Source organism: Antechinus flavipes, chromosome 4 (genome assembly GCF_016432865.1).
Source record: "Antechinus flavipes isolate AdamAnt ecotype Samford, QLD, Australia chromosome 4, AdamAnt_v2, whole genome shotgun sequence".
Classification (NCBI taxonomy): domain Eukaryota; kingdom Metazoa; phylum Chordata; class Mammalia; order Dasyuromorphia; family Dasyuridae; genus Antechinus; species Antechinus flavipes.
In genome coordinates, this window is record NC_067401.1 from 15,750,265 (window position 1) to 15,775,293 (window position 25,029).

Genomic DNA, 25,029 nt, shown 5'->3' on the forward strand with positions numbered 1-25,029 from the left:
CAGAGTCATCCCCCTATCCCACCCCAGTCCCCTCCCTGTCACACCCCCTACCAGAGCTAGCCTCCCCCCCCCCCCAGCAGTAGGCTCAACTCTCTTCCCGGGCAGAACCCATCCCTCTCCTCCCCCGAGCGGAGCCAGCCCCCCTCCCCACCCCCGGGCAGAGTCAGTCTCCCCCTTCACCTCAATCAGCCTCCCCCACTCCCAGCAGAGTTAGCCCAACTCTCCCCCCAGGACAGGACTCACCCCTCTCCTCCCCGAGTGGAGCCTGTCCCCCGCCCGCCCTGGGGCAATCAGTCTCCCCCTCGCGTTCCCTCCAACTCCCCTCGATAGAGCCAGACACCCCCTCCCAAGCAGAGCCAGCTCCACTCTGCCCCCCGGCAGAACCAATCCCTCTCCTCTCCCGAGCGGAGCTAGCCCCCCGCCCGCCGCGCTCGCGCCGCCTCGGGCTCAGCGGGCGTCTCGGCCCTCGCTGTCTCTGCCCACTCTAGCCACTCGGGAGCGTGCGTGAGCCGCCGCTACCGTCGCCGCCGCCGCCGCCGCCGCGGGCCCCTTTAAGGATCCCCGGGGGCTGGGGCTGCGCGGCGCGCGCCCTCCCTCTCCCCTCCCCCTCCTCCACCCCTCCTCCCTCCCTCCTTTCTCCTCCTCCCCCGCCCCCTCCTTCCCATTCCCCTCGCACCCAGCGGAGGGAGAGGGGGCGCGAGGCGGGGCTCTCGCGCGTGTGGGGCTCACGCCGGCCGGAGGAGGAGAGAGGCGCGCTCCGGGCGGGAGGGCAGCGAGGTGCTGGGGGCGCCGGGCCCCGGAGCTCTGCCCAGCCCGGCCCCGGCCGCCAGCGCGGCCGCCAGCGGCTTCCTGCAGCCGGGGAGCCCGAGCGAGCCGAGCCTGCGGAGCGAGGGCAGCCGCATCCCCCGCGCCCCCCATCATGAGCCCCGTGAGCCGCCCGTGAGCCGCCCGGCCCACGACTGCTGCAGCTGCGCGCGTGGAGGTAAGCACCCCAGTCCCCGGTGCCCGAGCTCTGGCGGCTCCCCGCAGGCTAGGGGAGGCACGAGGGCCCGGCTTGCTCTCTCCCCCATCAATGGGCGCGCTCCCCCCGCCCCCCGGGGTCCCTGGGGACCGGCTTTTGTGTTGGATTACCCCGGACCGCAGCGCAGGGTTTGTGTCCGCCTGCCACCCCCCCCCTCCGGTCCCGGGCGCCTGCCTGCCCGGTGCCCCCTTCCTCTCCGGGGGGAGGCCACGGAGAGCGGGGGGACGGAGCCAGCTTTCCCCCTCCCCACCCACAATCGCGGGGGTGCGTGACCGCTGCTGCTGGGTGTTCTGGCGTCCTTGGGAGTCTCGCTAGAGCCCCCAGTTTCTGGCTTCAGGCGGTGTGGCCACATCGGGATCTCACTTCCCCTAAAACCCAATTGATGCACGCAGGGAGCCGTGTAGCCTCTGGGCTACGGGATGAGAGTGGGGCTGGGGGGGGCGGTGAGGAGGGATCGTACGTTGGCAGCAGCGTGGTGGGAGGTCATCCGGGTCCCCCCTCCACAGCAATGTTGCCCACCCCCTTATGGCTTTAGGTTCAAGCTATTCGCCTGCCTCCCCGCCCCCACCCCTTCTCAATGGGCTAGGGTTTCCCCGGCCTGGGAAGCAGCCGAGGGGATCGAGGGGAGGGGCCGTGGAGCCGGCACCTTTGGGACAATAGGTGAGCCGAGCCCGGAGTCCTGCCTTCTGAGGCTGGGACTTTGGTGACTTTGGAGGGGAGAATTGGCTTAATCCGTCACCTCCCCGGCCATGAAGCCTCTAGCTCCCATTTGCCAGGTGAGAGGTCACTGTTTCCTCTATGTTAATCGTGTGCCCACCCCCTCTCCAGCCCTTTCTCCGAGCCCTCCCAGGGGTTTCCGAGGGGGAGGGAGGCTGGGATCCCAGCTGGATCCCTTTTCAGTTGGGTGACCTCATGATCGATATCTCTTCCCACTCCCAAGACCCTCTCTGGGTCCTCTCGTCTGAATTCACGTTCAAATTAGTTTAGATTTGCCAGATCCACCGCGTGGGGCAGGGGGAATGGGGAGGAGGGAGAACAAGGGGCTGGGTTTAGGATTGTGGCCGGCTTGGGGAGGGGGGCGGCGGGACTCCGTAAAAGACCTAGGTGTAAATAAGAGTTGGCAGCTGGCTCAAAGCTCGCCGAGAGCCAGCCCTTTTGTAAGGCGAAGGTGCCGTTGGAACTGCTCGGGAGAGAAGGACAAAGGTGGGAGGTTTTATGGGAGGCCGTAGTCCTGGGGCTTACAAGTGTGGCTTTCACCAGGGAACAGGCTCACACTTCTCAAGCGCTTCCCTGGAGATCTGAGATACTGCTCCTCCTCCTTTTGGTTGATGGGTATGGGTGCTGAAACAAGGACCTCAGCATGGGACTCTGCTGAGGCTGGGGAGCTCTTCCGTGGCTCTTTCCCATAGTCCTCTCCTGAGGGGTAGGAACAAGATCCATGAACCCTGAAATCCTTAAAAGCAAAGGCTGACTTTAGATTGCCGTTCTTCCCAATTGTAACAGTGGCCAAGCCAGGAGCGGGCCACCCTCTATTTGGACTCTGTCTGGAGCCTCAGGGAGATCCCACCATTTCCTTTTTCTCCAGCTCTGGCTGAATAGTCCCTGTGTCCCCCCATCCCCCACCATGGGTAGGGAGAATAGAGATGGTGAGTGAAACTTAAAGATATTTTGCTGTCCCCTTTCTCTCTTCTATTTTCTATCCTTTTTCCCCACTCATAGTGTTTATCCAACCTCCCAACCTCAGTCCCCCCCCACCAGACTTTTCTTTCTAGAGAGGGGAGACCTTTTATTAAATTCTCCAATCACTGAGGCTGGAAGGCCATGGAGAGGCAGAGATCTGAAAGAGTAGACACATGGCAGGTATTCAGTAATACTGGATTGTTGGAACTGGAGTCAGGGTGACAGAAGAAGGAGGAAGAAATTTATTCAATTCAGCAAGCATTTATTAAGCTCCTGCTGTGTGTCAGAGTATTCCTACTACTCTGTGCTAGGTGCTAGGGACACAGAGTCAGAGATGAAAGCCATGTTGGCAAGGAGTTTGCAGTCAGCTGCTGGGGGAGGGGGGTGGGGGGGGAGAGATGAGCAAGCAGAGAAGTAAATACAAAACATCTATAATGTCCAGAAGGCAAGATCAGGAAAGGCCTTTTGATGGAGAGCACCCCTGAGCTGGGTCTTTAAAGGGAGCAAGGGGAGAAATGAGGAGGGAGAGAGGGAGAGAGAGGAAAAGAGGGAGGAGGAAAAAGAGAGAGGGAAGGAGGGGAGAGAGAGAAAGAGAGGAAGGAAGAGAAAAAGAGGAAGAAGGAAAAAGAGAGGAGAGGAGAAAGAAAGAGGTAGGGGGAGAAAGAGAAGAGAAGAGAAAAGGAGAGGAGGAGGAAAGGAAGGAGAAGAGAGAGGGAGGGAGAAAGAGAAGGAAGGAGAGAGAAAAAGAGGGAAAAGGAAAAAGAGGAGAGGAGAAAGAAAGAGGTAAGGGGAAAAAGAGAAGAGAAAAGAGGAGGAGGAAAGGAAGGAGAAGAGAGAGGGAGGGAGAAAGAGAAGGAAGGAGAGAGACACATGCAGAGAAACAGAGGGAGGGAAGGAAGGAGGGAGAAAGCAAGGGAGGGAGAGAAAAAGAGGGAGAAGGAAAAATAGAGGAGATAAGAAAGGGGGAGAGAGAAGAGAAGATGAGGGAAAGAAGGGGAGGTGGGGGAGGTGGAGAAGGAAGGAGAAGAGAGGAGGGGGAGTGAAAAGGAGAAAGAAGGAGGGAGACAGACAGAGGAGGAGGGAGAGAGGGAGGGAAGAAGGAAGAGAGAGTGAATATATGAATGGATGAGAATATTCCAGGATATGAATGAGATGGGGGGAACTCCGGTTAGGCCAGTGGAGAACATGGGGGAGAGTTAATGTAAATGAAATCCTACGCTAATTGGCAAACAACCTTAAAGCTCAGTATAGATGCTAAAACGCAGCGAAGGGCACACAGTGAGGTATCACCAGGTATTCTGGGAAACTAAGTGAATCCAAAACTGCTGTTTTAACTTAAAAAAATCTTCCCACACCATCAGTTCCTCATCCCTGCTTTGGCAAAGTCTGGTGACCTCCAGGGGCGTCTCTGAGCCCCGGGGAGCTGGTAGAACTTTGAATTCGATCTGTCCCCCAGAGCCTCGGTTTCCCCAAGCCAGCTTTAGTGATAGAGGTGGAGGGGAAATAAGGTTTTTTCTCTGGGTCTGGTCTCTGTTGATTCAAGGCTTCCCCTGGGGATGGAAACCCTGTACACTTCACCCTGCCTTCACCTGCTCTTTTTCCTGATTTCCTTCTTCCTTTCTCCTAAAAGTATATTTCAATGAAAAGACTCTTGCTCCACTGGATTCTAGTTCAAAATGTTCCTGAAGCTCAGTGACCACGGCAGGGAGGCGCTGCCAGGAAGCCCTGTGCTAAAGGTGCCTTTCTTTTAAGAGCACCCCCCCCCTTAGGGGCAGAGCTCAGGGGCCCCAGCCTGGCTCCTTGTTCAGAGGAAGTATCTTGATTTAATTCATACCCTCATGGCTGTCTTGACCTCTGACCTCCGGCTGTCCCAGGGGAGCTCCTGCTACCTCTGAGGGGGGGCGTTCCCTCTTTATGGCTCACAAATGGACGACATCTGGATCTCGGTCACGAGGCTGGACTGAGGGCTGGGGGAGGGGGAGATGTTGGTCTGCAGTCAGGGAAGGGGGGCCACTTGGTCGGGTGGAGGGAAGGGTCCCAGCCACCCCTCTTTCTCCCTGTCCCTCCGCGATGGGTGATCCTCGGGAAGGGGAGAGGAGGAGCGCAGGAAGGAGGGGGGCTGAGGCACCAGCAGGGGAGGCACCGGGCTCAGTTTCCGTTCCGATCTTGCCCTGTGAAGAAACCCGGGCGCGGAGTCCTTCTTGGCATGAATAGGGAAGTCAGAAAAGAAAAAAAAAAAAATCCAAGTGTCCATGCCGAGGAGAATGAAAGCCAGTCAGCTCTGGGAGGCTTGTCAGCAACAGCTCGCAGGGAAAGGGAAGGACTCTGACGCTGGAGGTGAGTGAAGGGAAACCACTTCCCCCCAGCCAGATCTTGGTTTTCTAAAGCACGTCAGCTGCCTGTTAAAGAACTAGGGCTTTGGAAACAAGGGTCAAGTGTTTATGGGACAGAAGGAGACCAGAAGAGAAATTGGTTCTTTTTTCTTTTTCTTTTCGTTTCTTTTTTTTTTTTTTTTTTTTTTTTTTTGCTAGAGAGAATACTGCTTCCTCCAGGAAGTTTTCCCTGACTGCCCTAGCTAGCCCTCAGCAAATTCACTCTCCTATGAACTTTTCTGGCATTTACTGCATTTGTAGACTACTTGTTGTCTGTGCTAGGTGTGAGGCTTCCTTCCTCAATGAGGTTTCTCTGTAATTTGCTTTCCTTTTCTTATTTCTCCCTTTTCCTCGGGGAGCCCAATGGGTGCTCATTAAATCCTGAGAGAAACCCAGCAGAGGAAAATCCTCTCAATCTTGGCCCAAGGGGAAGTCCCGGACGACAGTGGGTGTGGAGGGAGTGACCCTCGAAAAAGGTGGCCAGCTCGGTCTGGGCTCAGGGGTTGAATTTTGGCGCTTTGGGAAGAAGGCTGGGTGTGGAGAGGGGACCTGCACATCCTCCTAATCTGAGTGTGTCACCTTAGGCCATCATCAGCCTCTCAAAGATGGTACGAGATGCGCCGATTCACCCTCTTCCCACGGTCTCTTTCCATTTTAAATCTATGAGCCTATGGATGAAGCTCACTTGTTTAGGAGGGACTCTAGGCACAGAACTCCTTCTGCTGGTCTGGGCTGGACCTCTCTCCCTGAAGATGGGGTCGATGAAGGTGAAGAACCATTTCCTTCTTCTCCCTCGTTGGTTCCATCCAATCTGTAAACCCCTTCCCCTGTACCCTGGCCAGAGCATGCCCATTTAACCCTGCTTCCCCAAAAGGCAATTTCTCAGATCACTCACTGCCTTTTGTTAACCCCAGGGAAATGCAGTTAGTTCACTGTTAAAAAAAAAAAAAAACCCACTTCCTACTATGTCAGATAGCATTCTGGCTTCGAGGAAGAAGAGAAAGTGGACTAAGTGAAAAAGAGATATCCCCTACTATAAATAAATTTAATAGGGGAAATAATGGAAATAGCCCAAATAATGGTAATTCTTTGTGATGAAAGAATGGGGGTTCTGTGAAGGGTAATGTGGGGAAATCAGGCAAAGCTTTCTGGGAAAAGCAGTCATTGAGCTTGAAGGGCAAGTAGGGATTCTGCTGGGTGGAAATGAGAGAATGACCTTTCATCTGAAGGGAATTCCGTGAACTCGTGTGCGTCTGTGTGTGTATTTGGCATTGTTAGTCGAGGGGAGCTTGCACTCTGAAAGGGTTCTTCTAGAGAAACAATTACAAATAAATCCAGGAAGTGACATTCCTCCAAGATTATGGAAAGTCTTGCATGCTAGGTTAAGGAATTTGGACTTCATTCAGCATTCAGTGAGCAGCTATTGTTTTTTTAAGGGGGTTAAGTGACTTGCCCAGGGTCACACAGCTAGTAAATGCCAAGTATCTGAGGGCAGATTTGAATTCAGACCTAGACTCTGGGCTGGTGGACTATCTAGCTGTCCCATATTTTGAAGATTTTTAGAGCAGAAAAATGCTCAAAACAATTGTTTTAGGCAAATTAATCTTGTAGCAGAATGTAGAATGGATGGAAGATATCATCAGGAAAATTGCTAAAAAGTGATTGAGAGAAGAACTGATGAAATGGGGTCCCAGAAGAGCCCAGAGGAAGAGAGGCCACTGGCCTTTGGGGAAATTGAGGGTAGCCCTTTTCTTTTAGACAGAACAGGAAAGTCAGGCTAAAGATAAAGATTTTGGAGGGGCTTATGGGACAGAAGTGGGCTTCTATTCTAGGACAATGGAAAAGCTCTGGAACAGTCAGGAAGGGAATCGAGAAATGAATATAAGCATTACTGTCGGCAAGGGTCATGAAGATGGAAATTGGAAGCGGACCTGGTCAGCGGCACAGTCCCAAGACTTCCTGCGGCAACACTGGAGTTTGGAAATGGAGGAAGAATTGACCCGTCCCTTGGCCCTCTGCCTAGGAGTCGGCACTGAAGGCCATAGATTGGGCTGAGAAGTGCCCCGGTGATTGAAGTGCTGATTGATTAAGACCTCAGGGGGAGAAGGGAGAGAAAAGAGTTGAGATGAGACGTAGATACATTGGGTGACAGCCGTTGATGTGACTTACCCCGCAGATATTGTCCAGCCCCGTCTCAGCCCCATCTTGTTCCATCTGTCATCTCCCTTGGCTGACCCAGAAGAAAGTGACTGTTAGGACTAGTTGAAAGCATTGCAGGTGGATGAGTGCACAGGGATGGACTCAGGTCTCTCTCTTCCTCCCTTCCTCCTCATAACCCTGAAGAAGACTGGGTATATACTGGAGTCATCTGGAGAGGGATCCAGAACCCCCATCAAGAGTAGTTCCCATCCTTGGCCATAAGAGCCCTTCCTATCTTACCTCTTTTCCCTTCCCCTTTCCTGTCCAGCAGCTGCCTGGGAACTGTCCATCAGAATCTTGGTGCTGAAGGAATGGACCTTCATGGCCAGAGCCCAGAGCCCATTCCTCCTCAGTCTCCACTCCAAGCTAGTGCCTCTCAGCCCCACCCAGACGCAAGCCTCCATAAACACTGGCAGGGGGCATGGTGCCCCTAGAGATGCCATGCTCATTTGAAATCATATTCGAGTTGTCTTCTCTTTTCTTGCCCTCCCAACTCTGGCTATTCTTCAGGTGAGAGCTCAGGTCCCACCTCTTCCCTGAAGCCTCCTCCTGGAAGTTTAGCCCCTTCACTTCCTCCTTGGAAGTTCTAGAGCAGCTTGCCAGTTCCACAAACTCAGTCATGGAACTCCCGTTTGTGGTGGTGTCCTGTAACCTGCTATGGATTTTTCTTTTTTGTTTGAATGGTCTTTCCACTATCTGAGCACTGCCCTCCCAGAAGTGAGCTTCCTGTGGGCAGGCTCTCTTCTCTCTCTGTCTCCTTGACAGGGTGTTCTAGGGCAGAGCTGGCAATCAGCTGATCTGGTCCTCAGCCCATGCTTGAGGGATGAAATGCCAGCGTGGCAGGGCGGGCCAAGATAGAAGGAGGGATAAGACTGAGGTGACTGTCTTCCCTTTTTTGCAGGGGAGGGGATTGTGGGTATGGAATACTGCATATGTAATGTCACATTTGGATTTTGGGGGAGGACATATTGTTTAGCTTTGATGAATGACTTTCTTCTCTTTTCTTCTTTGTTATGAAGGGAATAATATAAAGGTTCTCTGGGAGGGGAAACTGGGAAATGTTAGGATATAAAATAAGGACAAATCAAAAAAAAAAAAAATAGAAGTACTTACTCATCCCTCTGCCTAGAACAATAAAACCATTGTTCTAGGTTGTTCTAGGGCCTCCACTCCCCCTTTCTTGGACATTTTCTTTCCCCATTCAGGTTCACCCAACTTCCAGGTACCTTTCTGCTCCCCTACTACTTCTTAGAAGTAAAATCTCAGTCTCCAGCATCAATGGGTGATACTTTCCTTCAGGAAAGACCCTAGGTTGATAACTGGAAGGAACCTTAGAGATCATGGCATCCAGACCTTTCATTTATAGGTGAAGGCTCAGGAAAGTGAACTCTTGGAGAGTCACCGAGTTAGTAAGCATCAGACTCGGGTTTTCTTCCTGGCTCCCAAATCCATTAAATTTTAAACCAGAAGATCTGGATCCGAATCCAGCTCTGACGATTATGAGGAGTGTGTGATCTTGGGCAAATTATTTAACGTTTCTGAGCCTCAGTTTCCTCATCTGTAAGATGACAGGTTGAGACCGGCTGACTCCCAAGATCCCTTTCCTGATTCTATATCTAAGATCCTGGGGTTGTTTCCATTCATAAAGTAGAGTTTAAGGAATACTATTCAAATCAGAGAAATGTTTTAAGAATCCAGCGAGAGACCGGGTCAGTTTGAGCCTCCAGAGGGGCTAGGGAGGGAGAAGGGCTTCCCAGAAAGCCCTCGTAACTCAGGGGATCGATTGCCTCCTCTCCCCACTGATCTAGCTGACTATACCAACAGGCTGACCATGGAGTTCCCCTTAAAGGGTCTAAAACCATGAGTAGTATTGATTTTTATCATTTAAAAACCATTTTTATTTTTCATTGTCCCCCTCCCAGTACCATTTCTCTGAGTAAGGGGATGGAAGCGATGAAAGGGAGAGACTTTTCCATTGAGCAGCAAGATGCCCAAGTTGGTTTTTGGGGCCCAGCGGACTTCGACACATTCAAGGATTCCGCAAACCTTGCAGATCTGAGAGAAACAAGGGCAGACTTCAGTGGCAGTGGATTTTCCATGTCTTTGCCCTGCCCTCCCACCCTCGTGTAATACTTGAGCATTGAGCCGATCTCCGAGCTGAGCTTAGCCAGGCTCAGTGGGGCCTGGGGGTTCGGAGGGGCTTCTAGGGGAGATCAATGGCATTAAAGGCCCCTAGCTGGTTGGCCCCCTTCTGGCCCAGGCCACTAAGCATGGCCACCAGCCTTTTTTCCTCATCTCGCCACCAAACCACAGGACTTCCTGTGCTGTGGGCAAGGCAGGTATATGAGGGGCCCCCAGTGGCTTAGGGGACGCTTCTGAGGGAATGATTTATTGTGTCTCCCACAGCTTGGTGGCCCAGTCAAGTCAGATTGAACACAAACGCAAAGGGCTCGAAGCTGGGAGACCCGGGTTTGAGTTTCAATTTGGCCGCTATTGCCCGGCAGGATGTCAGCTACTTGCTTCCTTGTCTGGGTTTTAGACTTTTCACCCGTGGTGCAGTGGATGAAGACATTGGGTTTGGAAGTCAAGGACTTCGGTCCAAAGCCTATCTCTGCCTGTGTGACTGTAGGCAAGTAATGTCATCTGAGCCTCAGTTTCCCCACCTGTCAAAAAAAGGCGAGTGAACCACGTGGTCACCTCTGTGTTGAGGGAGTGAGTTGGACTAGATCAGTCTTACCTTTTATAGCTTATAGCCCTTCAACACTGTCAGCTACAGCCCACATCGTGCTTTTAAATATGGGAAATAACATGCTCAGAGTTGCGACGGAAATGATCACCCCGCAGATCAGAAAATGTACGTGTTTTAAAGTTCACAGGCTCCAGGTCAAAGAGCCCTTGACTAGGTAGTCTCTAAGGTGTCTTTTGATCTTGGTACCCTGGAATTCTGCCTGCTTCTGCTCCCCGGATGAGCATTTCCAGCCAGCCTAGAGGATGCCCTCAGGGAGCTGTCTCATCAGAGAGGTCATCCAATCAGAGACTGAGAACTGGAAGAGATTTCAGAGGCCATCCAGTCCAACTTTCTCATTTCTTACAGATAAGGAAACTGAGGCCCCCCAAGGGGGGATTTGAACCCAGGGCCAGGCAGAGCCAAAGCTGTTTCTGCTCTCTCAGCTGCCTCACAAAAGATTTTTGCCAAGCGAATCAGCGTGAGGACCCAGAGGGACTTGGGGGTCAGAGCATGACAGGCACCACGTGATCGGGACGGACAGAGGCAGCAGACTAGCCTTTCCCCCAACAAATACTTAAGGAACAGCTTCCATGTGTCTTGTGCCAGTCTGTGCCTTGGGAAGGAGGAGAGAACTCTGTGGAACGCCCGGGGCCCTCCAGGAGCTCCCAAGCTGGAGACCCGGCATTCTGGCATGAAGTGAGAAGGATACTAATGTCCAGATGGGGAACACCAGAGCTAGAAGGCTCCCAGAGGGAGGTGGTCCTTGTGCTCCGGAGACACCCCGGAGGGCTTCTCAGAGGAGGTGCGACATTGCTCTGGGCTTTGATGGGCTGCCAGCACTGGAGGATGTAGAGAAATCCTCCTTTGAAATGATTGAGTTCACATCTGCCCTCAACACTTATTAGCAGGGTGATTTTGGGCAAGTCTCTTAACCATTGACCTCAGTTTCTTTATCTGTAAAATGAGCTGGAAAAAGAAATGGCCAACGGCTCCAGTATCTGCCCAGAAAACTCCAAACTGGGTCGCGACTGGACAACAATAACTATTGAGTCCCTACAGGGTGCTGGCAGCGGCCAGTCCGGAGGGATTTTGCCTCAAGACTCAGCTCGAGCCCCACCTTGTCCTAAGGCTTTTCTCGGACGTCCAGGTGCTAGTCCCTTCCCCTCAGATTGCCCTCCATCCACTCTGCTCACCTCCCACGTCCAGCCAGTTGTTGATGCACCATCTCCCCCGTTCCGATGTAAGCACTTTGGTGGCCGAGATTGGGTTTGCCTTTCCCCCTATCGCCAGCTAGTGCCGTCCCTGGAATATTATAGAGGGTTAATAAATGACTGACCTAAGGTGGCTCTGATTCAGGGAGCTCTATTCTACTGGGACAGAAACTGGGACCGAATTAGGGGTTTCATTAGAAGAAGGAACTCCCGGGTGAGGAAATTCCCTTCCCCAAGGCAGATCAGCTCCTTCTCCATCAAAAGTTCCCTATTTTACCTACTGAACAGGGTGGGTGAAAGGTTTATTTCTAGGACAGTGAACTCCTTGAGGGCAGCTCTTTCCCTCCTACTTCCTATGGCGAGCACTGGAGCATTTCTTTTAAATTGTGGGAGCCACTAAACCTGGTACGACTTCAGGGAGAGGGGGAGGGGACGGCCTCCATGAATGGGGACAGGTGCTGGTAGGGATCTCGGGCCGGGGCATGGATTTAACCTGAAGGAATCAAAAGACTGAGGGGAGAGATTAAGCTGCCAGTGTGGACTCGTCTCTCAGGGACCCGATTAAAGTGAGAAAGGGTTGTGACTGAGAGCAGGAGGTTAGTCTCTCAGGTCTGGCCGAAACTTTTGTTTGGGGAAGACGTAACGGAGAGAAAAGGGAATTAGGGAAATTTATGCAGGCTTTGCTGCCTGGTCCATAGCATCAAATTCACACATACACGCGTGTGTGTGTGTGTGTGTGTGTGTGTGTGTGTGTGTGTGTGTGTGTGTGTACACATACATGCACAAATGGCAGTCAGGGTTAAGAGGCTTGCACAGGGTCACACAGCTAGTGTTAAGTGTCTGAGGCCAGATTTGAAGTCCTGTACTCTATTCACCGCACCACCTAGTTTGATGAGACATAATCAATTAACAAGCATTTATTAAGCACCTCCTGTATACCAAAAACTATATTGAGTAGATGAATGAACAATGAAAAATGAATGGAAAAAAAACACTTGCTCCCATAGCATTATATTTTAAAGTTTGATGAGCCACAATTAATTAACAAGCATTTATTAAGCACCTACTATATGCCAAGCATTATACTAAGTGAGTTGATGGATGAAGAATGAATAAAAAACACTTAAGAATTTACTGTGTGTGAAGCACAAAATAAAAATACAAAATGGAGCAGCCTCTTCCCTTGGAGAGCTTGTATTTTAATAGACAGAGACAATATAGAGCAGGAAATGGTGGCCAGGGGGGAACCTTTTGGACTGGGAAGTTACAGGGAAGGGGACTGGAGCCAGGCTGAGGAGAAGGTCCCTCTCTTTCCAGGACCGGTGGTGGCGTGGATCGATTGGGGGTCCAGAGCTAGGCTGGGGAGACCCAGAGGCCGTGCAGTTTCAGAGATGGCCGGAGTATAAAATGGCCACGGCCGGCCTCATGCTAGTGTACTGAGACAGGGGCTGGGTCCAAAGCACAGAACAAAGTTTCCCTCCAGGAGCCTGAAAGCTCGGGCCCAGAGAAGGGCCCACTCCACACAGAGAGTAGGGACAGAGGCAGGGACTTCTCTCTGAGCCTGGCCGCATCTTAGCCTGCTTTGGGCTCCTCCCCAGCCTGAAGGTCCCGAGGGCTGATGTGACCCGACCCTGAAGCCCTCGGGGATGGTTGGGGCTAACGTGCAGGAGCCACGATTGGGGGTTCCTCCGGCCCGGCCTGTCACTCCTCGGCAGCCTAGATTAGAAACGAGGGTGAGATAAGTGAGATCAGTAAAGAGCGGCCGGGTACCTTTCACCCCAGAGCGGGATGGTCGCCAAGCTCTCCCCCCTCAGGCAGACTTCCCTGACTGGACCGGCCCTTCCCTATGCTCATGTGTGTGCACGTGTGTGTCTGCGTGGGCTCCTGTGTCCCCAGGACACACGCAGGAGCGTGACACGGACCAGGCGCACCGAGGGGCAAACTGTGCCCTGACGCTTCCCTAGGAGTGTGACTCTGGGCAAGGCCCGTCTGTCTGAACCTGAGGCTCCTCGTCCGTAAATAAGGGGGGTGGATTCGGGTCCAGATCAGCGATCCCAGGGCCCAGGCTAAATGCAGACATTTGGCTTGTTTTCTCCTAAAATTTAACCTGGACTTGATCAGTCCCCTCGAGGGACAAGGTCGTTGTTGAGTCTCCTGACTTGAGATGCAGAGAAGTCAAGGTCATAGAGGCAGAGCTGGGAGGGACCTCAGACGCTAACTCCAGAGGGGGAAACCGAGGCACAGAGAAGCGGCCTTCCCAGAGCCACAGGGTGGCGAGCGGCAGATTTAAGCCTCAGGCTTCGGACCCTAAGTCAGCGTTCTCCCTCTCATCTCATGGACCTTCCGTGTCCATCAGTGGAGCCAGAAAAGGGAAGGGCCCGTTCCCTCTCCCCTCCTGATGACTTAATGTCCTGTGTGCAGCAGGCTCAGTCATGGCCAGTCCCAGCCTCCCACTTCCCCGTGTGGGGCTGTGAGTCAGAAATTATGGCGGAGCTGAAGAGACAGCAGGGGCTGCGTCTTAGTCATCCCCGTGTCTCCCGTGGACCGTTACCTGAAGTGTTCCTTAAATGTTCCGGCCTGGTTGGTTTTGGGGGGGAGGAGACTCTTGTGACTTAACTTACTGGATTCACTTCTTGATTTCTCTTCCTTCCTGAAGACAAAGAAGAATTCAGCAGTGAATCAGGAGGTCACGAACTCCTCTTGGTTTTCCTGCTGACTCGGTCCTTACCAAGCCCCTTAATCTTTCTGCGCCTCAGTTTCCCCCTCTGTAAAACACAAGGGGATCGTGAGCCAGTTAATTGCTGAGCTTCCTTCCACTTCTGGCCCTCTGAGGCTCTCTGACTTATGAATCAGCTCTTCAGCTACTCCTTAGGAGGAAAAACACCTCTTGAAAAATGAACAGTTTTTGTGAATGTTTGAGTCACATGACCCCATCCATTCACCTGTTCGGGGGGAAGGAGTGGAAGATTCTGAGACTGACAGCTCTGCTCCCCCCGTGCCCCGAGACGGCGGGGTGCTCAGACCCCGGGGGAAAAGCCTCCCTGGGCATCCGCGCCGGTGCCAGTGGGCAGCCTGCTCCATGGTTTGGCACTTCTGCCCAGCACCTGGAGAGATGCCCGGGGGGTCTCTGTCTCACAGCTCAAAGACCTCTTCCTTGGGGGCCTGGGTAACTTTTCCCTTCTTCTCTCTGCTGTCCCTTCATCCAGAGCTGGCCCTTTAAAGGAGCCTGGGCAGAGGCTCAAACCGGCATTTAGCATGTGATTGATCCCTGGGAGAGCAGCCTGCCCATTAAAAGGGAAGGCAGGAGGCAGCTTAATGAATATTTTAAGGGACAGACCTTGAGCCTGGCCCATCCGGAGGGGCTGGCCCGGAATTGCTCATTCAGCTCGGGACTGAGGCTATTTTTACCCGGGGAAGAACTCCTGGGTCTTGAGCAAGCCAGGGCTGTGGCCTCCTTGTCTCTGCGCCCCCACCCTGACGGCCCCTCTGCCCCCAGCCCCCTCGGGCATCCTGCGACTGAGGATGTTGAGGACTCTGGAGGGGGCCTCTCCTTCTCAAGGACCCCCTCCCCGCTGGGCAGAGGGTACTGTCTCCTTCACCTTCCGCCATTCTCAGGGGCTCAGCAAGCCTTTCCTAAGTGCTTCCTGGGGGCCGGGGTCTCTGCGAGGATCGGGGGGTTAAAAAGCCCCCCTTGCCCTCAGAGAGCTCCTCGTACGCCCTCCGGTCCTGGAACGGTCTCAGGTCAGAGACGGAGTGTCCCGTCTGAGGAACAATAAAGGGCCCGTTTGGCCAGAAAATATAGCGTTCGTTGCTGGGGGCGATTGATAATAAGCCTGGAGAGGCCGGCTCTAAAACTAAGTGCTCGGCCAAGGGCTCTGGGCGCTTTTCCCCATAGATGCAACAGTCTCGGTTCTTAATTAGGACAGACACCGAAGGGATCAGGCGCTCAATCCACATGTGCTGGATGAGGTCATAGGGACTGGGAGGGACGGTCAGCTGAGCTCTCGGAGCCTCAGTTTCTGCATATGTCACATTAGAAGGTGAGACCGCTGGCCTCCGGTCCCTCGCGGCTCCCGTCATCCCCCCCCATGGGCCAGCTGGTTCAGGGCGGCCCACTCCCTCTCCTCTGCGTCTCCCGGAGGGGACAGCTGCGGGGCTGGAGGTGGGGGGAGGCGGGGCAGGAATGTCACCCATGACGTCACTGGAGCCGGGCACGGAGGGTCTTCCTGGGGCCACATCCTGACGCCGGTCACTCAGCGGATCTTCACTGAGGAGCTCCTGTTTCTTCGGGGTCGGGTCAATCTTTGGAAGAGCGGAGGAGACACGAGACTGCCCGGGGCTAGCTGTCCGTCCTGCTGACGGACGGGCCCATGGCCCTGAAACCCCTGGAAAGGGGCCAATTCAGGCCTCGGGCAAGGGCCAGATCCCCGTCTCCGCTAGTGTGGCAGGGGCTCAGGGAACGCCACGGGCCCTGCGGGGATCTCCAGCGGGGAGGGAAGGCCCCTCCGAGGAGGGAGAGCTGAGGTTGGGCCCCGAAGTTAGTGGTTAGGTCAGTGGAGAAGAGGCAGGAGTCTTCTCAGGGAAGGAGGGCACAAGGGAAAGTGTGGGCACCGTGTGTGGTAGCAGGGTGCAAGGAAGTAGGCCCACGTGAATGAAGCTGAAGCTTTTAGTGGGAAGAGGGAAGAAGGAAGGAAGGAGGGGAGAAAAGGGAAGGGAGGGAGGAAGAAAGAAAGAGAAAAGGAAGGAAGGGAAAAAGAAAGGAGAAAGAGAAAGGAAGGAAGGAAAAAAGGAAGGAGAAAGAGAAAGGAAGGAAGGAAAAAAGGAAGGGAGGAAGAAGAAAAGGGGAAAGAAAGAGAGAAAGGAAGGGAGGAAGAAGGAAGGGAGAAAGGAAGGAAGGAAAGAAAAAAAATGAAAAGAAAATATACAAAAATATTTCGAGCAGCTCTTCTTGTGGTAGCCCAAAATGGGAAATCAAGGCAGTCAAATGAAGCGGAATACTAGTGTGCCATAAGGAATGAGGAGTGGACCTTGCCAGAGGAGACTGGAAGATTCCCCTGAACTGATGCAGGGTGAAGTGAGCAGAACCGGGAGGACGGTTTGGGCAGAGACAGTATCCTGAGAAGCCCCACTTTGAAAGGCTTTAGGACCGATCCATCCCCTCGCCTGCAGACAGAGAAGTGTTCTGAGGGATTGTGCGGCCAGCACGGGCAGCTCCGCTCATTTATTTCTTGGGGGGTGTGGAAAGGGGGACTTTTTATTTTTAAAAATTCACGCTTGTTCATTGAACATTTTGTAAAAGGTTTGGGTGGGAGAGGAAGGAACAGGTGCAGGAGTGAGGCCGATCACTAAGGGGCGAAGGTAGTTGGAAGGCGACTGGGTGGCGAAGTGATTGGAGCCATGGGCCTGGAACCAGAAACTTACTGGGGGTGGAGGCAGGTCACTGTACCCGTGCTCATTATGTGCATGGACGTGTGTGTGCTGTGTGAGCGTGTACATGTATGTGTGCTGTGTGTGTGCGCATGTGCTGTGTGAGCGTGTACATGCATGTGCTGTGTGAGGGTGTACATGCATGTGCTGTGTATGTGCATGCATGTGCTGTGTGAGTGTGTGCATGCATGTGCTGTGTGAGGGTGTACATGCATGTGCGGTATGAATGTGTACATGCATGTGTGGGTACTCCCTGGGCCTGGCGAGGACAGGGGGGTGTCCGTGTGTGTCAGGGAGGGTAGGTCCAATGTAGAGGGAAACAGCAAGACCCCGGCAATGGGTCCGAGCCTGCGGCCAGCGGCACGGCCCGTCTGGGCCCTTTGGGCCGCGCCCTGGAGACAACCATGTGAGGTCAGGCCCTCGCTGCCTTCCGGGCTCCCGGGGAATCCGTCGCCCAACTCTGCGCTCGGTCTCTTGGAGTTGGGTCTGCTGGGTGGGATAATGGGCACTTCCTGGTTGGCAGACTTTCCCGAGCCGGGCAGGGGCTGGGCCCGTGGCCTTTGCCAGAACCCGGGGCAGGCCGGGGGCCAGGAAAGCGAGCTCTGCCCGTGGGCCCCGTTCTCCGTGAGGACGCTTGCAGACCCTGGGGGGGGGAAGCCCCCGAGATCTCCCCGTGGGAGCCGTTGTGTGCGGGTTCAGAGCTGACAGACATCTGACGGGCAGCTGGCGCGCGCTTCTCCCATTGTTCTCCCAGCCCGGGTGGGAGTGGGTGCCGTCCCTGGGCCCCTCCCGCAGGTCCCCGCACACGCACCGGGAGCGGTTCTTTTCTGGAGAAAGGAGGGAAGGGGGATATATTTAGAAGGGAAGGTGATGTGAAAACAAAAGCTCCGGCAACAACAGCTCTGAGAGAGGATGGGAGCAGGTCGCTGGCTCTGGCTCCGGCTCCGGCCCTTCCTCCTCATCCTCTCCCCTAAACAAACCCAGATCCTGGCGGAGCAGACGCCCGGGGGTCTCGGCCCTTGTCACAGAAGGAAGGCCGCGCACGCGTGTGTGTATATGTGTGTGTGTGAGTGTGAGTGTGCATGAGTGTGTCTGCGTGAGTGTGTGTGAGTGTGAGTATGTGTGTGCATGTGTCTGTGTGTGTCTGAGTGCGTGTGTGTTTGCGTGAGTGTGAGTGTGTGTGTCTGTGTGTGTGTGCGTGTGTCTGTGTGTGTGCGTGAATGTGTGTGTGAGGGAGTGTGTGTGTGGGAGTGTGAGTGTGTGTGTATGTGTGTGTGTGAGTGTGTGTGTCTGCGTGAGTGTGTGTGTGAGCGAGTGTTCCCGGGAGAACGTGTCTGTGGACACGGATATGCAGAGATGCTTCCTGGCCCAGGGAGACAGCCACGAGCTCCCCGCCCCTCCTCCCTCCCGACCCTCCCCCTCTGTCAGCTGCCATCGAGCTCCCATCCATCTTGCGCCCAGATGATTTCAGAACAAAAAGAAGAATAAACATTTCTCTTTACGAGCAGGGAGCAAGGTCGAGCGGGCTTCGGCTGCCCTGGAAGGACGGACCCGTCCCCCGGCCCTCCTTCCCCTCCCGCCTCGTTCTGGGGGTGGACGGAGAAGGGGGAGGTGCTCGGGGAGGCTGCTCGCCGGCCGCGGCCCTTCCTTCTGTCCGCCTTCTCCCGGTTCTGTGGGACGGGGCCTCGGGGGGCTCCTGGGTGGGGAGGGGGCGGGCGGCTGCGCTGCTTCCACTTCCCTTGCGAGGAACAAGAAGCGTTCCTTCCTTTGTTTCACGGCCTCCCTCGTGGGTGATGCGAGAATCGCTGCCCCCCGCGGAGGGGCTGAGTGAGAGCTGGGCAGTGTGGGCGCTCCCTCCTGCCCCCCAGCCCCTCCCACACGTCCTGGTCCCTGGCGTGGGGCCCTTCCCCTAGAGCCCACGCGGCCCCGATGTGGGAGCCAACACTCGCTGTCTGGGGCTGAAAGGGCCCGAAATCTCCCGGGGGCAACCCTGGGATTTCACAGGGAGGAAACAGATCCTGGGAGAGGCCCACAGATAGCAAGCCCAGGGAGGGCTCGGAACTCCAGGCCACTGGCTTCCCCTGCTCTCGCTCCAGAGGCAAGCGTTCTTCTGCCCACTTTATGGATGGGAACGTGAGTCTCCAAGAGCCTCCGTCTGACTTCCCCGGTCCCTCGTAATGGGGCTCCCGGCCCCTCGTGCAGTTACGCGGCCTCAGAGAGAGCCCTGACGTCGTTCTCAGACACCGGGACGAGGCCGGAGCCGGGCCCCCCGTACCCCTCTCTTCGGCCCCGTGGCATTTCCTCGCGTGGTCTCGTAGGAGTCAGAGCCGAGAGGTCGCCCGGGCCAGAGGTCACGACGCAAGGCCAAGGACACCGCCGGGGTGGCCCGAACCAAATTAAACTGTGATTGGGAAACGGTCAACAAAACGAATGAAATGTGGTAAACAAGGGATGCTAAAATGGGCTTTTCTGAGCCTCTGGCCCCATGTGGGTCCTTCCTCGGGGGCCCTCGGTAAGCATGAGTTTCCTGACCAGCTCGCCCACCCCCACTGTTAGGAAACAGGCCCAGGAGAGGAAAGTTCCCCGAGTCCCGTCTCCTTTCACTCACCGGCCAGAAGGAGGCAAATGGTGAGCCAGCCTCAGGGGACAAAGACCCTGGCGCGGCCCGGGCCCTGACCCTCCCGGGCCCTGACTGGGGGATCTAGAAGTGCCCCCCCTTGCAGACTAAGAGGGACGCGAGGTCCCCAGCTGCCCCAGGGGAGGGAGCCTCCCCCTCCAGGAAAGTCCCAGAGCAGCGAGGGCCCCGGCCCTGGGCCTCCGGAGAGAAACATTCCTCCTGCTCCCTCCTCTCTGCACATATAGTGTTTATATATCTCCACATGAGGGATAAAGGCAACTTTAAAGGTGGCTCAGTGGATACAGTCACTGGCTGCGTGACCTGGACAAGTCTCCTCATCTCAGGCTGCCTCAATTTCTTCATCTGTGAAATGGGACTCATTAGAGTTCCTGCCTCCACAGTTGTGAGGATCAGCTGAGATCATCACCAAGTGCCTTAAAGCAAACCTGAAGTGTTATATAAATACCAGGGATTTGCGCGGCCATGTGTGAGTCTGTATGGGGTGGGGGGTGGCCAAGGGAGGCCTTTTAGGACTTGGGGAAGGGCCAGACCTGGGAATGGCACTAAGCCAGAAAGAGGTACAGGCGATCGGGGGCTCAACCAGGATGGCTGTGGGTCTGAGGAGGAGGAGGAGGTCCAGGATTAGTACCAGAACCAGGACCAGAACTAGAGCTAGGACTAAGACAAGGACCAGAATTAAAATCAGAACCAGGAACAGAACCAGAGCCAGGACTAGATCTGAGACTAGAACCAGGACCAGGACCAGAACCAGAACTGGATCCAGAAGAGATCTAAGCTCCCAGGCCTGGCCTTGAATTTAGGGAAGGAGAAGAGAGGGAACAAAGGCAGACATCAGAAGGCGGGAGCCGAGCGGGAGGGCTCAGCTCGCACCCATCCAAGATGGACCTGCCGGAGCGGCCCCCGCTGCCCGGCCCGGCCCCCCTCATCTCCAGCTCGCAAAGGTGCAGCTTTCCGGTTACCAGCAGCATTTGATCAGGAGCTCTCGGAGCCGAGCAGAAAAAGCCTGCATCCCATTGTGGCTTCGCGGCCCCCCTCCCCCTCCCCCTCCTGCTGTCAGCATCATGTGTTCCAAGATGCGAATAGACTTTAAAATTAGCCTGAGTGAGACATGATGAGGAGGGTAAATCCATTGACAAAAAGAAGAGGAAAAAGCTAATATAAATGATGACATAAAATAAAGACAAAAAGAAGCTGGTCCTGAAGCATTCCAGGGGAGGGGGTTAGTTAGGCTGGGGGGGCGGCGAGGGGAGCCAGCCCCCGGGTGGCACGTTCACTCCCAGCGGGGGGCGGCTCCTCGGGCCACCCTTGGCGTTCCAAACGGAGGGGGGCCGCCGTTATCCGGAAGAGGAGGCTCTGTGGGTAAATACGGTGTTTCCATAGAGATTCGTTGATGCTGTGCCCGGCTCTGTTTTCTCTGCTCAGAGGCTTCCCTAGTGGGTGGGTGGGGGAAGGATGGATTCTCTGCCCTGAGAGGGTGTGGGAGACAAGCTGAGATGCCGTCCTCCCCCAGGAGCAGGGAAGGAGACGCCAGGGCTCCGAGGCACTTCCCGAGGAGGGCCAGAAGAGCTGATTTACAGACAGGAGGACCGTGCTTCCAATCTCAACTTTGAGGTTTACCGCCTGAGTGATCCTGGGCCAGCCATTTCACTTCCCTGGGTCTCAGTGTCCTCGTCTGTAAAAATGAAGAGGTTAGACTAGGCGACCTCTGAAGTCCCATCAACTCTAGATCTATGGGGTCTTAGGGCACCTGGGGGAGGGAGCAATGGAGGGGGGAAGATTAGAGGCATTGACCTTGAGGAAGGAGAGTCTTAGGATCAAAGGTCAGGCTGATAGAGGGTCTGGCCCTCTCCATAGGCTGCCTATTTCAACATCCATCAATGAGGCCTGACAGAGTATATGAGAGAGAGAAGGAGGAGGAGGAGGAAGAGGAGGAGGAGGAGAGAGAGAGAGAGAGAGAGAGAGAGAGAGAGAGAGAGAGAGAGAGAGAGAGAGAGAGAGAGAAAGGGAGACAGAGAGACAGAGAGAAAGAAAGAGACAGAGAGAGAGAGGAAAAAAAAGAGAGAGAGAAACAGAAAGAGAGAGATAGGAAGAGGGGGAGAGAGAGAGAGAGACAGAAAGAGAAAGGGAGAGATACAGAGAGAGAGTGAGAGAGTGAGAGAGAGACACAGAGAGAGAGGGGGGGGGGGTGTTGCCTATTAGCCTGAGCTCTTTGTGAGCAGGAACTGCTTCTTTCTGGGTCTGCCTCTGTGTCCCAGCACTCAGCACAGTGCCTGCATATAGAGGTTTAATAAACGTGGCCAGGCTGACTGCTCATCAGCACCAGGCATCTGGTTCTCCCCATCCCGTTCCACGCGTGTTTGGGCCTTGGTTCCGCTGGTTCCCCAGCCCGGGCCGGCCATAGCCGACTGTCCCTCTTGGAGCCCGGTTTCCTCCTGATGGGCGACGTGAGGGAACGGGGGAAGCGAGCTCCGGTTCTGGCCTCCTGGGTGACCTACACTCACGTAACCTCCGTGGCAGGCGTGGTATGTGAGCCTTTGGAAGGGGAAGCGGCGATCGCCGAGAGCCAGCATGTCTTCATCAGGAGAGGCTCCTGCCAGACTCCCTCACTCCCTGGTTCTGACTGGGTAACTGGGAGAGGGACGGAGAGCCAGATGCAGCCGGGAAGAGCTGGATTCGAGTCTTACCTGGTGTACGGTGGCTGAGTGACCCTGAACAAGTGGATCAGTGCTCTGAGTCACAGAGGGGGCACCAGGCGTTACTGGTCCAGGGCGGGGGATCCCTTCCCTTCCCTGGGCGCCCCCGACCGATGGTATCGCTTCTTCGAACGTTACCTCTTTTATCCGAGATTAGCAAGTCGGGGGATGCTGGGGATTTGGGTCGCCTGGATTTTAGCAACATTGGAGAGATCCCGTCACGGTCTCGGGTGGGCCACGTGGCTGGACAGGCCGGAGGAGGGCGCGGTGGCGGAGGGATTGGCTGATCCAGGGCGAGCGGCCATTTGGACGTTCGGGGTCCCCTCAGAGGGAAGGTTCTCCTGTGTTACAGACCCGCCTGGCATGAGAATGATGTTCAGCTAGAGATCAGTGAAAATAAGATGATAGACACACACACACACACACACACACACACACACACACACACACACACACGTATAGTTTCCCCCATCCGAGTTCCTCCAAATTTATCCTCAGGCCCTGACTGAGAGGGGGTCTCTAGGGGAGCCCGGGGGGCCCTTATTGGTCATGGACCAGTCAGCATTCTTCATTAGTCCCCTAAAGTCAGATGGGGAACGAGCCTAAGTGAGCTTCCCCAGGGTCGGGCGCGGGCTCACTCGGCACTTTATTTCGGGAAGGGTGTCACGGGGTGTCAGAACTCGCACCCTTCTTTCATGTTGCTAAGCCAGAATGGTCCCAAAGTGAGCTCCACCATCCCTTCCACTCAACAAAAAGAAAACAAGGGCAGAGGAGGACTGGTGAGTGCTCCCGCTCCCCATCGATGGCCCCTGTGAAATCAACTCAGTTTCTAAGGACCTACTATGTGAGCGAGCATATGTTGGACACTGAGTAAATGCATGCGTGAATAATCATTTTAGCCCTAAAGGTTTGCAAGGTGCTTTCATTTGGTCTTTGCCACGGGGGAAGGAGGTGTTTTTATCTCCATTTTACAGATGAGCAAACTGAGTCTGATAAATCTCAGTGATACTCACCTAGCAAGTTTCTGAGATGACATCGTCATCATCTTCATTAGCCTAGCTGATATTTATATAGGACCTACTATGCGCCAGGCACCGCGCTAGGTGCCTTACAATTATTATCTCATTTGATTCTTACAACAGCCTGAGAGGGAAGGGCTAGGATTAGCCTAATTTTTTGCAGAAGAGAAAACTGAGGCAGAGATTAACTGATTTGAAACCAGATCTGCTTGGTTGGCCGGGAAAGGGGAGAGATTTGGGACGAGGGATCCACTAAGCGGCAACGGTGAGAGGTGAGAGGGGAAGAGCAGAGTGGCTCCGGCGGGAGTGGAAAGGAGAGGTCGGAGCCCGTGTGGAGGAGGGGACCGAGTCTGGGAAGACGGGAGTGCAATGGCCAGAGACAGGGAAGTTCAAAGAAGGGGCGAGTGGGGAGAAGAGAGGGAGCTCTCGGCGGGACCTGTTGGGTCCGAGATTCCCACAACTGGCTGCGACATCGAGTAGCTCAGGAGAGAGCGGCCCGGCCGGGGAGCCAGCTGCAGAGAGAGCCATCGATCTTCGGAAAGTGATGAGGTCGTCGGGAGCCAGGGAACGCGGAGGGAAGGACGGGGGACGGAGCCATTAGCGGCCCCCACGCTGACGGATGATCCGGCAAAGTAGATGGGGGTGGGAGGATGGCCAGATAAATGCCAGCCAAAGCCGCCCCTCAGGAAGCCAGGCCAGCAAAGCGAGTGCATTAGGGGAGACGGGGATGACGACGGATCCGTATGCGCACAGTAGGTCCCCAGGAGATCCTCGCCAAGTATTTCATGGGCAGGGGATGGCGCGGCGCTGGCCGGGCTGGTAGCTGCTGGCCCTCTGCCCTTGTCTTTGCTGACCGGAGTGGAAGGGATGGGGGATCTCCCCTTTGGGCTCATTTCTGCTTAGCAACGTTGGGCCTTGGGGCGAGGGCTCTGACACCCTCCCTCGTCACAAAGCTTTCTGCTTGAGGGATGGGCTCCGGGAGGCCCGCCCTCCCTCCGGGGAACTGTAGGGTCTTTTCTCTAGAGGCGGCCGTAGCCCAGACGCAGGTCCGTTCCCCCACGGGGCTGGGCCCGGCCCCTTCAGTGACGGCTTCTCCCCATAGTCCCCCCAACAGCCGCCCACTTATCAAACCCTTTTCTACCGTATTTTGGCTTGAGTCCCCCCACCGCCCCATTCAGAAGCTTGGGGTGCCTTTAATTGGTTCAGCAGAGCTGCTTTCTGAGGAGGTGGGCACTCCTGCCTCAGTTTCCTCCCCTGTAAAACGTGGGGCTCGGGTGGTCCCTCCCAGCTCTCAGCCTGCGGTTCTGTCAGCATTTGAAGCTCCCGACCCAGGGCCTGCACCCACTCCCGTGACCCTCCCAAGCCCCGGCCCCCCTGCTCTGGCCGCCTGGACCATCCACCCCGCACTTAGTACTTTGGGCCCGACCTCCCGCCTTTCTCCCCGGGAGTGGATTCAGAGGAAACCTCAAGAGGATGGATGCGGCCGCTCCATTAAGAGCCGAGGCTGCCCCTGGGGTGTTTCTGGGCACAGGCCGAGAGGCTTCCTCCGGCAGGAGGGTTTTCCCGAAGTGGGGGTGGGGGCGGGCAGGGATGATGGAGGCCTGGCTAATTTCTGCTGACTTCCTCTCAGCTCAGGGCCTTTTGTTGGTGGAAACAATTGCCTTGGCCAGAAGTCAATATCTGTGTTCTCTCTCCCTGTCAAATGCTGAATTCTGAATTCCCACCCCCACCCCCCACCCTTCGGGAGGCACAGGGACCCCGGCAGCCGGAGGGGGCCTCTGGGGGCAGTCTGGGGGGATGTGTCCTGAGGGGGCGAGTGATGCTGGAGAAGAGAAGGGAGCCCGGGGAAGGATGGGAGGAGCAAGAGGGCCAGGCCCTCGCCCACCCAGCTTTCCCCGGGCCCTCGCCCGCCCAGCTTCCCCCGGGCCCTCGCCCGCCCAGCTTTCCCCGGGCCCTCGCCCGCCCAGCTTCCCCCGGGCCTGCTCTCCTCCGGCCGCTCCTCCAGGGGCAGAGCCGATGGTGTGAGCAGCCTGCAGACCCA

General features: G+C 55.4%; 1 protein-coding gene across 2 annotated transcripts in view; it reads left to right on the top strand.

The window, feature by feature from the left end:
* Nucleotides 1-691: 691 nt before the first annotated feature.
* The window catches only part of SH2B2 (SH2B adaptor protein 2), a 60,454-nt gene continuing 36,116 nt past the window's right edge, over nucleotides 692-25,029 (top strand). The window contains exon 1 of one of the 2 annotated variants that reach the window (XM_051991866.1): nucleotides 692-982. The gene's annotated coding sequence lies outside the window, so the exon portion shown is untranslated. The remainder of the gene's footprint in view (nucleotides 983-25,029) is intronic. The other variant, XM_051991867.1, reaches the window with a different exon arrangement.